We start from the raw sequence: 15,715 nt of genomic DNA, 5'->3' as shown, positions 1-15,715 counted from the left end.
GTCAGGTAGACTCAGGTCCAAAATCCACCGTGAGCATGTTCTGGCTGTGACTTTGAGCAGGTAGCATAATGTCTTTGATCTTCAGTCCCCTACATGGAACGTCGAGACAAAATTGCCCACCTCCTGGGACTGTCATGAGGATGAAACCAGGTCATGCTTGTAAAGCACCGAGCGCAGGGCCCGGCACACGGCCCTTCATAAATGTCAGGTGTCACGAGTAGATAAACAGAGTCCACAAGGCATTCTATCACGTCCATTCTGAGCATGCATATTGGGCCGGACCCTGTGCTGGGTGCCAAGGATGGTACACACAAGAAAGACACATTCTCCGGCCGGCCCGGTGGCGCAAGCGGTGAAGTGCACGCGCTCCGCTTTGGCAGCCCGGGTTCGCAGGTTCGGATCCCGGGCGCGCACCAACACACTGCATGTCAGGCCATGCTGTGGCGGCGTCCCGTATAAAGTGGAGGAAGATGAGCACGGATGTTAGCCCAGGGCCAATCTCCCTCAGCAAAAAAAGAGGAGGATTGGCATGGAATGTCAGCTCAGGGCTGATCTTCCTCACAAAAAAAAAAGAAAGACACATTCTCCCTTAGGTTGTTCAGAGAGTCACCAAGGAAACACTTCTGGCACAGGTGAAACAGCAGGAGACCCAGGCAGGGGTGCTACGTTGCACGGCGCAGAGCAATGATACTGGAGATCAGAGACCAGGAAGTTAACGCATCAGAAGCTCTCGTCCCAGCACCTGGCCTAGAACAAGTATACAAGGAATGTTGGCCATTATTATCATTGTCATCCATTGAAGGAGTAACAAGACATGTGCCTTCTCCACTGCCAGTTTAACAGTTGCTGCCACCTGGCCCCGAACACCCACCTCTTATGTGAGCACAAGGGCTCCTGGAGGAAACTGTTCACTTCACTGCTGTGTGCTTGCCCAGAGCCTTTTTCATTATGCCTTGTTTTCCTTCTCTGCGTTGCTTGCTCTCTTTCTCAGCCGTTGGCTCAGTTTGGGAGTTATTTGATTTATTATTTGCTAAACAGGCAAACCTATTCCTTTCCTTGCTAAATTTTATAATTTTACAAGTGCTGGCGACAGTGATCACAAATACTATAAACCATCTCCAGGAAGTGTTTAAATCCATTCAGACTGTTTCTGGATTATGTATCATGTAGCAAAATACATTGGCTTTGTGGTGTTTTTATCCTTTTATTTAAACTTTACTTGTTTTCCGTTTGCTTTGGGTTTTTTTTAACAAAAACCTTAACACTAAAGAAATGAAGCTGCCAGCACATAGTTCCCTAGGCATTAGGGATCCCTTATTAAATTCAGAAAACAGCAACATCATCCAAGTGATTCAAGTTGCACTGAAAATGCTTCCATGGTTACTTGTCCCATCATCGACATTGCCCGTTGCCAAGGATCCAATGCTAGGTCAACCTGGGTCCATCTTTGGCCTGGGCATTCTGGAGGAAATATATTAGAGCTGGAAGTAAACATAAAGATGACCTCTTCATCCCCACATTTAACATAGGGGAAACTGAGGCTATGAAGAAGAAGCAACCTAAACTTAGAAGCAACCAAGATGTCCTTCAGTAGGTGAATGGAGAAATAAATTCCCTGTGGTATATCCAGACAATAGAATATTATTCAGCTCTAAAGAGAAATGATCTATCAAGCCATGAAAAGACATGGAGGAAACTTAAGTGCATATTACTAAGTAAAATATGAATCTGAATAGGCTACACATTATATGATTCCAACTATATAACATTCTGGAAAAAACAAAACTATAGAGATAGTAAAAAGATCAGGGATTGCCAGGGGTTAAGGGAGAGGGTGGGATGAATAGGCAGAGCACAAAAGATTTATAGGGCAGTGAAAATACTCTGTAAGATACTATAATGATGGCTACTTGTCACTATACATTTGTCCATACCCATAGACTATAAAACACCAAGAGCAAATCTTAATGTAAACTATGGACATTGGGTGATAATGATGTGTCAAGGTAGGTTTGTCCATTGTAACAAATTTACACTCTGGTGGGGGATGTTGATAATGTCCTACATTGCTGTGTTTTCTTACAAACTCTGGCCCGCTCTGTAGAACACCAGCTTGTATCTGCTGTCATTGCTTCCTTCTCTCAATTTTCCTTGGAATTTCACCACTTGCCCCTTCCCCACCAATAAAGCTTTAGAACAGGGGTCGGCATGCCTTCTCTGCAAATGGCCAGACAGTAAATATTTCAGGCTTTACAGGCCATACAGTCTCTGTCACAATGGTTCAACTCTGCCTGTGTAGCACAAGAGCAAGCGCAGATGCAATTTGCAAACGAGTGGGTGGAAGTGTGCAATAAAACTTTATTTATGGACAATGACATTTGAATTTCATACAATATTTACATTGCAAAATATTATCCTCTTGGTTTTTTTCAGCCATTTAAAAATGGGAAAACCATTATTGGCTCAGGGGTCCTATAAAACAGGCCGTGGGTGGGCTGAATTTGGGCCGTAGTTTGCTGACCACTGATTTAAATCACTGAGCTGCTGGGTTTCTTAGCTCACAGACTATACAAAAACAGGTGACACAGGCCCTGCTTTAGCCTGTAAGCTTTGCTTCAAGCCTGTTTTCTAGAGATCCCAGGCTAAGACACACAACAGTCATAATCCTTAAGTGAATTTTTTAAATCATAATAAATGAAAAAAAAAAGTTATCTTAATACTCTGCACTGACCCAGGAGCCTGAGTTACTGGATATGCAGATCCCATCAAGAAAGACAAATTCCCTGACTCCTTTCTGCAATCGTCCTAATCACTGAAGCTCAGGGATGTAGGAGACTGGCCTCCAGGGCTCCTTTTGTGTCAAACCCTACTTCTATTCCATTTTTCTTTCCTTGGGTGCAATTTTTTACTCCCCTTTAAGGTCAAGGAGCATCAGTTAAATGTTTGTATCTTCCACTGGTACCTCCCACACAATGAATATTTACTGCTCAATAAACATGTGTTGAATCTTTATCAGAGTAGGAACAGGAAGACAGATGTCATGATGGAGTGGAATTTTTTTATCAGAGCTGCCCAAGGAGGGAGTAGGTCGCCTTGAGAAGTGAGTTTGTCATCATGTTAGATATTCAGGATGAGTCTATAAGACCACCTGGCAAAGATGCTAAGGATTCAAGAATTTATACCTCAAGTGGAGGGTGGGACTTTCCAGGTCTGAGAATCTGTCATTCCCCATATCAGGCAAAGGAAAGCCAACTGTCCAAGATGCAAGAGAAGGAAAGAGAGAACAGTGTTGGAATGCCTACCACATGCCAGACACTGCACTGAGTACTTCACAAATTATTAAGAATAATAATGACCAACATGTATTGACCCTATAATGTGTGCCAAGTCCTGTGCAGTACGCTTTTACAACCTAATCCAAGACCACACAGCTAGAAAACAAAACAATAACCAAACCCCAGTCCAACAGACCCCCAAGGCCATAAGTTACCCCACTTAATCCTTCTCATTGAGTGGGATATTGAGTCATAACATGAAGTCCTTCCACACCTTGATGGGCCATATTGCCTGAACACTGCCAAGTGACATTAATGATCTTGTCTTTTCTTAACTGAATTGAGGTCCTTTATGATGTTTCTGCTCTCGAGAACTCAAGAACATTTCAGAGGATCAAACTACTCCTCAACTTAAAAAAAAATTGGAGAGAATCACGAGTGTTATGGAAGATGGACTCGCCCCAGGGAACTGGGAACAGCTCGTAACAAACTGCATCACAGCACATCACTAATTAAGGATGCTTAAATGGCAGCTGTGTCTCAGGGGGCCACCGCAGGCAAGAACCATGGCCCCATTGAGCCTGGAAATAAGTACTTTGTCATTAACCTGATGTATAATTTATGTGGGCAAAAATGTGTCTCCTCTCTTTCCAAAACAGACAAGTGCCAGCACGGAGTCCCAGCTGTGCATCCCAGCCCCTCCACAGAGAAATATTATTCTCGTAACGATCTAATTTTTGTTTTGACCTGGAGCACATTTTACAACGTTGCCTCCAAGTTGGATGAGCTCTCCAGACCTCCTGCCAACAGCGAGCTGATGTGCTACTTGAGGGAGCCTGAGAGAAGGGCTATTATTTCTGCAGTCACTCAGCCTGATGCATTTTAACTAGCCACATTAGTCCAAGGGGCACAAACAAGACGCCCTGCCTTACGGTTTGTCAAAGCTCAGGGACACAGAAACAGGCCAAGTCTATTCCCTTGGAAGAGTTTTGGCTTGGAAGGAAGGCATGTGGCTTCCTCAGGCCCCAGGACCCTTCCTACACTCACAGGCTCAGAGTCTTCTCACCCCTTGAGCATCCCTTGTCTTGCTGTTGTCTTGGAGTAACTTAGAATATAAGTCCTTGGAGCCTCTCTCACATTCTCAGGCCTGCAGCAAGACTACACTGAAGGAGGCAGAATGAGCAGCTTCTCCTCTGCATTAGCTCAAGTCGCTGCAGTGTCCCAAGAACAGCTCTGGCGGCCCATCAATCTTGTCACCTCTGCAGAAGTAGGCATCTGCTCTCCCCGCCCAGGGCTCCTCCACGCTCAGCTTTCATCCTGCGATTGCCTCCATTTATGCCACTCTGCCGTCTCACATTAAAAACTTACCTGGAGAAAGGATTTGATTTGTCAGCTAGTCATCTTCCAACATGGAGTGTCCTATTGGCCACTTGAGCCAGGTCACTTGAAAGGCCACCACTGGCTTATCCATTGGTTCTTTCATCCTTTTTTATCTCCAAACCACACTCCTACTCCCTGCCACTACCACAGGCAACCACTCTAAAGTGCTTAATGTGCATCTCTGTGTGTGTGCTCTTGCAAAATGAGTATCATGATTATGTGCACATTATCATAAAAGTACAATATGTGCATGCTATGTATCCCATACCGTTTCCTTAAGCCCTGGTTCTTATCTTTCAGGGTCAAGCCCCACCTCTTTTATGAATGTGATGAAAGTACGGATACTCGGACAGAAAAACACATGAGGGGAAATAGAAAATTTTGCACACCATTTTAGGGTGCTCACACACGCTAAAAGCCATTCATGAACCCCTGAGGGTCAGGAGCTCAGGTTGGACTCTCATCAGAGACACTGGCCTTTGGCCAGAGCTTGAAGGCCGAATCTGATCAGTAGTAGCCAGGGAAACAAGGTCACATGGCACAAAGTAGGAATCTGCATACAGAGAACTTCCTGTGGTCCATCTTCTTAAAGAGGGCATGGCCGTGGCAGCCACTCTGAGTCTGGTGGACTTCCCTTCAGTCTGCTCCTCAAATGAAGGAATGCTATATAATAGTAGCCCACATGTTATTCCCATTCTGAAATGCCCTCCCAGCTCCTCTTATTCATACTCACCACCTTCTTCAAAACTCAGAGTCCTCCCAGAGGGGCCTCTTCCTCCTGTTTACCATGTGTCTTCTCCACACTTGCCTTGCACATAATTTTGAATTTTTGTCATGATGCTTAGAAAGGGTTCTAAACCTTTCTCTTAAGTTACATTTTGCCCACACAATCAGATTGTAAACCTGCTGGAGGGGAACCAGCTTATTGTTTACACGTGGGAAAGAGATAGAGACTGTTAGTCATCTGAATTCCAAGGCTGCTGAGGGTGGGAGCTGATTCTCATGAGAACGATGAGGAGGGCTGAACCTCCTTTTCAGGAAGCAATGGTGAGTGGGAAGGTCTTGTATCTAGACCTTGGCTATATAACAAACCATCACAGAACTGAATGGCTTAAAACCATTTTTTGTATTGCCTCTCATGGTTTTGTGTGTTTACTGGACTTAGCAAGGCTCTTCTCACTTGGATCTCTTACACTGTTGCAGTCAGATGTTGGCTGGGGCTGGGGTCAGCTAAAGGTTCAACTGAGACAGATGTTCAAGATGACTTCTTCACTCACACAGCTGGTGGCTGGCCAGCCAGGTACCTCTCTCTCTCCACTCAGCCAGCTTGGGCTTCTTCAGAGCACCATGGTCTTAGGGGAGTCAGAATTCATGCAGGCAGCTGGTATCTTAGTTTTCTAGGGCTGCCATAACAAATTACCACAAACTGGGTTGCTTAAAAGAACAGAAATTTATTTAATCACAGGTAAGGAGGCCAGAGTTCAAAATCAAGGTATCGGGGCCAGCCCGGTGGCGCAAATGGTTAACTGCGTGCGCTCCACTGCGGCGGCCCGGGGTTTGCCGGTTCGGATCCCGAGCGCGCACTGACGCACCACTTGTTAAGCCATGCTGTGGCGGCGTCCCATATAAAGTAGAGGAAGATGGGCACAGATGTTAGCCCAGGGCCAGTCTTCCTCAGCAAAAAAAAAAGAGGAGGATTGGCATTGGATGTTAGCTCAGGGCTGGTCCTCCTCACAAAAAAAAAAAAAAAAAAATCAAGGTGTCAGCGGGGTTGGTTCCTTCTGGAGGCTCTGGGAGAGAAGAATTCCCTGCCTCTTCCTAGCTTCTGGTGGCTGCCAGTAATCCTTAGCATTCTTTGGCTGCATCACTCCAGTCTCTGTCTTCATCTTCACATGGCTTTCTTGTCTCCCTGTGTCCTCTGCTCTTATAAGGATACCAGTCATTAAATTTAGGACTCACTCTAACTAAATCCAGGATGATGTCATCTCGATATCCTTAACTGATTACATCTACAAAGACCCCATTTCCAAGTAAAGTTACTTTCTGAAGTTCTGGGTGGCCATGAATTTTTGAGGGACTCTATTTAACCCACTACAGCTGGCTTCCCCAAGAGCAAGATTTCCAAGAAACCAAGGCAGAAGCTGCAGGGCTTTGTCTGACTTGGCCTCAAAAGCAATCAGCAACATTTCCATTGGTTACAAGTCACTAACAGGGCCAGCTCTGATTCAAAAAGGGGCCACACAAGGGCATGAACACTGAAAGCATGATCCCTTGGAGCCATCTTTGGAGACCAGCATCTACGGGAAGGACCAGGCAAAGGGGAAATGAACAGGAGGAACAGAACATTGAGAGGAGAGATTCTTAGGACTGCCACGGTGGGAAGCATCGGGACGAGGGAAGAAATGCATGCACTGGACTTCCAGGAAAGGTTTGGAGGCATAGAGAGAGGGAAGACAGGGGTTTTTGAAGAGCCGTCACCTGGAATAAGAGAAGATTGTGAGTGAAAGATGTACATAAAAAGGATTTTTAAGAAGTTTTACTATACATCAAGACTGTCCTCTCCCTTTTGACATTTCTCGAGAGGCTAGGTAAAGATTTGAATCGCTTTCATTTATACTTTTCCGCCTGTCTGTTGTTTTTTACACATGATTTTTCTGCAGGCCAAGATCACAAGGTTCCACTGTTTTTATACAACTACATCTCGCTAACCCTCTTACTAAGCCAGCACAGGGCTCTGCCCATGGAATGTGATCAAGAAATAATGACTAGTTTAAAAGCATGTACGAGTTTAATTTGGGAGATTGTACATTTGACTGCTGAAACAAGGATTTCTTTTAAATAGGAATATGTGCATGCACTTTCAAACAATACCAACAAAATTTTTTAGTTTGTTCCCACTATAATAACTTCCAGCGTGGGTATTCTTGGATTTTTACGGGTTGAGTATCATTAAAGGCGATGTTTGGCTAGTTGCCTTCGCAGGAAAGTTTGGATAGGCAGTTCACCTATAGAGAATATAGCTTTCTGAAGTTAATCTTCAGAAAGCAAAAGACTCAGAAGATGTAGGCAGTGTTCCCAGACTTAGGCTGCAAAACATACTCCACAAGATAAGCCCATAAATTCTTCTAGCTCAAGAAATTTTTAGAGGGTGACTAGGACCCCAGGCAACAACTGGGGATTTTATGGCTGCAGGCTTTCCAGCTCTGGAGGACTTAGTTGGTCAGAGAAATTGAGGACTCACATCACTCAGATGATGTTTAGACTTCAGCCAATGAAACAAACCAGCCACAGGAGGAAGTTTATAGAAATCTTTCCTATTTCTACATTGTTGATGTAATCTGGGTGCAAAAGATTTGGAACTGACCTGACCTGAGGCCACTCTCCTCACAACCAGCACTATCCATCTGGGGTTTTTTTAGCCAATATTTATTGAAGACTTACAATGTTATGCATTTGACAATGTAATTTCATTTAATTCTTACAACAGTTCTATGAAATTAGTACTAATAAAAATAAGATGTACTGGGGGCCGGCCTGGTGGCACAGTGGTTAGGTGCACACACTCCGCTTCGGCGGCCTGGGGTTCGCAGGTTAGATCCCGGGCGTCCACTGACTCATCGCTTGTCGAGCCATGCTGTGGCGGCATCCCATAAAAAGTAGGAGAAGATGGGCACAGATGTTAGCCCAGGGCCGATCTTCCTCAGCAAAAAAGAGGAATATTGGCATCAGATGTTAGCTCAGGGCTGATCTTCTTCACAAAAAATAAAAATAAAAATAAGATGTACTGGGCTGGAAATATTGGTGGGGGTAGATGGAATAGTCTCTGCTCAAAAAGACTGCCCTGCAGTGAAATATAAAGAAAGGGGTCTATCTGTTGTCTGGATATTTAAAACTACAAGAATAAAACAAACCAATAATATAGTTTAAATTTTAATAAATAGAGCCAAGGGCTCAAAGAGGGTTTAAACATGTTTAAATTTATTTATGTATTAAATTTAGATTATCATATTCAGAACAATTTATGAATGTATATGTTCTTGTCCCTACAATCTTGGTATAATGGAAGCCCCTCCATGTGTTAACATCATTAAAATGAAACAGCTGTAAGTATACATAGGAAACACCAAATAATTGGGGGGAAGATTCCACTTTATACCCACCGAGATGGTTTAATTAAAAAAGACAGACAATAACAAGTATTGGCGAGGACTGGTGAGGTTGTAAAACGGTACAGCCACTTTGGAAAATAGTCTGGCAGTTCCTCAAAATATTAAACATACAGTTACCATATAACTAGCAATTCCACTCTGAGATATCTATGCAAGAGAAATGAAAACATGTGTCTACACAAAGACTTGCATATAAATGTTCGTAGCAGTATTATTCATAACAGCCAAAGGTAGAAACAACCCAAATATCCACCAACTGATTAATGGATGAACAAAATGTGGTATATCCATACAATGGAATCTTATTCAGTAATAAAAAAAGAATGAAGGATTGACTCATGCTATCACATGAAGGCCCTTGAAAACATTATGTGAAAGAAGCCAATCACAAAGGACCACATATTATATGATTCCATTCATATGAAATGTCCAAAACAGGGAAATCCATAGAGACAGAAAGTAGATTAGCGGTTCCCATGGACTGAGGGGAGAGGGGAATTGGAGTGAACGCTAATGCGTATGGGGTTGCTTTCTGGTGAGTAATGAAAATGTTCTCATTCTCTTTAGAAATTAGATATGAAATGAGAAATAGTGGTGATGGTTGTACAACTCTGTGAATACACCAAAAACCATTGAATTGCATATTTTAAAAGAGTGAACTTTATAGCATGTGAATTGTATCTCAATAAAACTGTTATTGAAAAAAGAAGAGAAAACAAAATGTTGAGAAATATGTGGTTTGGAAAGGGCCACAATGGGGGAAGGTCTGAGGACGGGGCAGATTCAGGTTTGTGGGCCTTGAAATTTATACTATTTGGGGGACCTTCTTCAAGAAAAATAATTTTAAAAATGCAAATACACTGTATGACAATGTGCATATAGTTAACAATACTGTACTATACACTTAAGAATGTGTTAAGAGGGTAGATTTCATGTTACGTACTTTTTACCACAACAAAAAATGCAAACACAAAATTAGGTGCCAAACTGGATGCTTAGAATGAGAAAAGAAATGACAGATTATAACTTTTTAAAAGCTGGAAAACATCCAGAACTCATTTATAAAACCACATTTTTTATTACCTAACTGTCTGCCATCGTCTATAATCCTATTTTCCTCCACTGCACAGTCTTTATTCACCCTTCCACGAGACAAGGACGTTACATCATTTTCTACAGAGAGAATAGCAAGACTGCAGTCTTTCCTCCAGCATAACTGATACAAACTGTTTGTTACTATACACATAGCCCAATTTCCCCCTCCTCAAGATGAGTTTCCTGCCTTCCCAGGACACCCTCCCCAGAGATGGAGGATGGCTTTTATCTTTTCTTTGAGCACGACTTCACCCTCCTGCACTTGAACCTTCCGACGCCAGCCAGGCTAGGCTGGAGAAGATGTGAAACCAGCACTCTCGTCCTGCCAAGAGAAGTGTAAACAGCCTCAACTAATTTTGGGAAACAACTTGGCAACAGACATCAGAGATCCTTCTAAATTCCACCTCTGGGAATTTCTCCTAAGGAAATAATCCTAAATGCACAAGAACAATCTAAATGTCCAATATAGGCAGATAATAAAATACAGTATTATATTTGATCAAATGTTGGCACTATTTAAAATGGTCATAAAAATAATGTAATAACATGGGGGAAATTATAATACATAAAATATCGTATAATTATAACAAGGAATGGGGTTATATAAAATGACGTACACAGTATGCCTAGAACTAGATTTATTTTTAATCCTGTGCATAAAGAAAAAAAGACTGGAAAGAAATGCACCAAAATGCTAAAATGATTGCGTTGGGATAGGCTTATGTAAATTTTCCTTATCTCACATAAATTTTGTAATGAAAATAAGGTTGCCTAATAATTCTGCCTGCCCCCTGCCTCAGCTCATAGAATTAATGGTCTGAAATATTAGCAGAGCAGCTTGCTCCTTAGGGAGGGATACTATGATATATAAACGTAAAGTATTATTATGAATTTCTTTTTGAAGCTTTTTTAGCAAAATCATCTGTTTACATATAGCAATGTTGTGGCGGAAAAAATCAATCCAGTTAAGTAGTTTCACCTCTGAAATTGCATTGCACATTCTATCTAGTTTTGCTCCCACAACTGGAAGCTCCATTCAATGACTCCTGAACCCATAATTACAGAGTCAGCGTAGTCCATGCCATCTGCTGAGTGCTCTCCCAGAGTTGGAAATCAGAATGACTCAACAAGAAGTACACAAAACTGCCAAGAATTGTCAGAGGTGCGCGTTGTTGTAATAACTATCTGGCAGCAGCAGTGGAGCAGAGGAAACAAATTTGTTCCTGTATTCAGGGCGTAGCAGGTGCTGGATCGGAACTGATGGGGGAAAGGAAGAACGGAGAGGATGAAAATGCAATTAGCAGTGGGCAACAGGCAACTTGCAACTTGGGTATTCTAAGGAAGGTATTGACACTTGAGGTGGTGGTCCGGTCATGTTTGAAACATCTAACCATCACTGTAGAAAGAGAATTCCGTTTAAGTCCAGTTCCTGTTGGACTCTACACCGTGGGCTTCCTAGCAGAACAGCCCTGTGATGTAAGGGCAGTGAGAGCCACGTGTAGGAAGCTGATTCCACAGGCTCATGGCAGACTTCCTACATCAACACACACAAGACCAGAAACAGAGCTTACTCTTGGCTGCTGAGCACAGTAGAAAGAACCCCAGCTTTGGAATTGGAAAGACTTGGGTTCAAATCCAGGCTCAGCCACTTACTAGTTGTGTCTCGATGGCAAGATGCTTAACCTCCCCCAGCCTCAGTTTCATCATCAGTAAAATGGGAATAATAATTCCTGTTTTACAGGATTCTTAGGAGGATCAGATATGATATGTATAAAGACAAGAGTTACCACATGACCCAGCAATTCCACTCCTAGGTGTCTACCCAAAAGAAATGAAAACATAGGTCCACCCAAAGACTTATACATATTTATAGCAGCATTATTCATAATAGTCAAAAAGTAGAAACAATACAAATGTCCATGAACTGATGAATGGACAAAATAGTATACACACAATGGAATAGTATTCAGCAATAAAAAAGAATGAAGTCCTGATACACACTCCAACATGGACGAATCTTGAAAACATTATGTAAGCAAAAGAAATCAGACACAAAAGGCCATTTGATTCCATTTATATGAAATGTCCAGAATAGAGAGTTCTACAGAGACAGAAAGTAGATTTGTGGTTGCTCAGGGCTGGGGAGGATAAGAGCTAGGCAGATGGTAGCTAAAGGGATGAAGTTTCTTTCTGAGGTGATGGAAATACTCTAAAGTTGACAGTGGTGATGGTTGTACATATCTGTGAATATCCTAAAAACCATTGGGTGATACACTCTAAATGGACACATTGTACGGTATGTGAAGTATATCTCAATAAAGCTGTTATTTGAAAGAAAGAAACGGTACGTATAAAATGCCTAGCATAGTTTCAGGTGATGGATAAGTCATGGCAATTATTAGGTCTGTCATTCACTTACCATTTACCTTGCTTCTCCTCCTTCTAGAAAACAGACAACAAAATTTCCTTTGTGCGGTGGGTTTCCTGCTCAAAAAGTAATATTAGAAGCAGAATCATAATCCTTGAAGAGACTTTTGAGCTTACCATTCCTTTTTACGGATGGGAAAATGAAGACCCAGGAGACTGATAGTTCTTATTGGAGGGACTGCAAGTAAGGGACAGTTAGAACAGACTATAAAGGAGGAAAGTGCGTTAACCAGAACATTCCCAGCAAAACAAGGCAAGAGCAAAGGCAGCAAAGCTTGAGAAACTTGGTACTCCGGGTTCAGGGTGCGCCTGGAGGGGGTTGCGGGGTGAGGGGCTGGAAAGCGAGACAGAGGCAGCTCATGAAGCAGCCATGAAGCACTCAAGGCGTGCAGGAGCCCTGTTCATACAAGTTTTATCCCAGGACTAAAACTGGAAAGCAAGGCCAAGTTGGAACCTTCTGGCAGTCTGTATAAATAAAATTAAGTTTGTGTCTAGTTTTTGCAGCATCACAAGAATATGGCTCTCGGGCTTCCAAATTTGGAGAGTTTGGGGGGAGTGATCTGTCATCAAATACGAGTCCTGTAGCATCCCAGAAATTCCCTCTGCAGGGACTCAGGGAGCACCTATCCTCCAGAGCCATAAAAACCAGGATTGGTGCAATGAGAGGCCCACATGGCTGCCAGTCTGCAGGGAGCTGCCCACACAGTAAGATTCCACAGACAGTTTCGAATAAAAGCCCCAAGTCGAAAGTCACAACCTCTAGACTGTAGGTGTGGATTTGCAATTTGGCCCCCTTTCCAATGGCAGCTCTCAGTCTCAGGTGAGCAGCCACGTGGACACATTTATTTAAACACAGTTAATGTTTCTCCCAAGTTCCCAGCACCACCAAGGAGGCCACTCAGCACCTGACACCAAGAAGCAGCTACAGACCAGGGCCAATGTTCCAGAGAACTTGGCAACATCTGGAAACTGTTGAGCCTGCTAGCTGCATACCTAACATCCATTCACTCCCTCTTCCACATTTCCCAGCCTCTCTTGCAGCTAGCTGTGATCATGTGACTATGTTCTAACTAATGATGCATATACGGAATTGTCATGTGAGACTTCCCAGGAAATGCCTTAAGGAAGGTGCATGCCCTTTTTTCCCCCACCCTGTTTCCTGGAACTTGGATATGAAGACGGGAGCTCTGGCAGCCCTCATAAACATGAGGGTGAGAGCCACACACTGTGATCAGCAGACAAGTGATCTGGCAGGAGCCTGTGTCCCTGACAACTGCGTGAAAGGACCATTCCAACCCTAAACTTCCTACCTGCAGACTTTTTTATGTGAGAGAAAAATAAGCTTTTAGTCATACTTAATCCTGTTACACTATATTCTAATTTTTATTCATTTTGCTTTTCAACTGTTCATTTCTTGAGGATTTTTTTTTAATTTTCAGACAAAAAGACCTGTGAGTTTATCTTCAAAGACTACTTCCCTCCTGAAAACTACACTCAACCATGAGCATGAAGAAAAGGGGTGTTAGGCAGACAACCTGGGCCTGAAGAATATTTCAGAAACTCCACAAAGATTCACTGCTTTGTTTACCCTTTTCTAAACCACGGGAAATTTAATTTTTGTAAAGCTCAAACAGTAATGATATCCAGCCAGCAACAGTGTGTACTAACACACTAGTATATTTCAGGATATTTCTACCAGCACAGTAAACAGGAGAAGCAAGCCCCTCACTCTGAATTGCGGCCCAGAACTACAGCAAATACGTGACCCGTTTCAGAGATTCACATCTCGGATCGATTCTCGGTCTTACAAAGACAGTCAGGCAAAGTGGACGATTGTTGAGGAATGTAGACTCATTAAAGATAAAAGACGCCGGCCGCGGGGAAGTGCAGACCCATAAAGAATTAACCAGCAGCCCGTTCTCAATCCCAAAGGTTTTCCAGGGTCTGGGCTCCCACAACACCGCCTGTTCGCCCTCTAATGCACAACCGCAGCCCGGGAGGGAGAGAGCCCGGGCAGGGAAAGCACCAATTCCCCCTGAGAATTCGTCTTTTAGTCCCAACAGAATAATCAGCCTAGAGCTGACCTTTCTCGGGCTTCGTGAAGAGCACACTCGGCTCCTCTTCTCCATCTTAGATCCGTCCTATTTCAGCATCCCCAGAAGTGCGCACGCGATGACTTAGCGTCCACTTGAACAAGGAGCCTGTCGCAGCTGCACAGCGGGGAGGAACAAGGCGTGAGGGAACATCTCCGGCAAACACTGTGGGAGCCCCCCAGACGCCCCGGACCCCCTTTCTGGTGCCGCGCACCCGCGCTCCGGCTCCTGTGTGCTCCGCTGCTGGGAGCTCACAGCTACAGCCTGCTCAGAGCGTTGCTCTTGGGCTACAGGAGCTGCCTCATGTTGCGAGTGGAGATATCTGGGCATTTATGTCCCTCGCAGTGGCCCTAGCTGGTCGCTAACCAGGGCAGGGGCCCGGCTCCCTTCCCTCCAGAAGAGACAAACTCTGGGTGTAATTTACACCCCAGAGCTCCCTTGGGATCAGGCTGAAATCGGACCTTGCTGGGCTCCTTCTGCTTCCCTGTTCTGCTTCCCCTGTTCCCTCTCCCAAGAGCACATCCTTCATAAATCATTTTCACCTGATCCTTGGCACAGGGTCCCGCCTCTGGGGAACCCACGCTAAGACAGAGTTCTTTGAAAGAAAGGCATGTTTATAGGTACAATTATCATCAAGCTTGATTCTGGAGTCCACTGAGGAAAGTTGTACTCTCCGTGACATTCTATTTGTTGACGTTTTCTTCCACAGTAAGAATGTGGGAGACACAATCAGACACTTAGTTAGATGAGGCTCAGAGCTTCCCCCTACAGTAAACACTGATGCCTGGATCGCGCACACACCTGTCTCAACTCTACACACAGGATCCTTGGTAGAAAAAAGGACATATCCTACCTGAGGTGGCAGCTGCTGATAGACTAAAATTTGAAAGGCTACTCTTCCCCCAAAAACACCCCTACCCAATCCTGAGTCTGAAAATCCACCATTAGAGACTCATTCCTTTGGGTAGAAGGCATTACAACTCCAGACCACCTCTTTTAAGAGTTAAAAACAAACACCTAGCTGTTATCAGATATTAACATCTTGGTGGGAATTGATTTTAGCGGGAGGCTAATATAAAGGTTCTCATGGTAACTGCAGCTATAGGGTGAAGAAATATTTTTAAAGGGAGATATTCTGGGGGATGGGGCAGTGAGAGCCAGGAGAGTGAGAAGTAGCGGGGTAGGGAGCAGAAGCAGACAGAGGAATTTATAAACAGGAGAGCCAAAGGTGACTTATCCTCTTTACATTCATTTTTTTTTCCCTTTGGTGAGGAAA

The sequence above is a fragment of the Diceros bicornis genome, chromosome 6 (genome assembly GCF_020826845.1).
Source record: "Diceros bicornis minor isolate mBicDic1 chromosome 6, mDicBic1.mat.cur, whole genome shotgun sequence".
In the NCBI taxonomy this organism is placed as follows: domain Eukaryota; kingdom Metazoa; phylum Chordata; class Mammalia; order Perissodactyla; family Rhinocerotidae; genus Diceros; species Diceros bicornis.
This window is presented reverse-complemented; position numbering follows the sequence as displayed.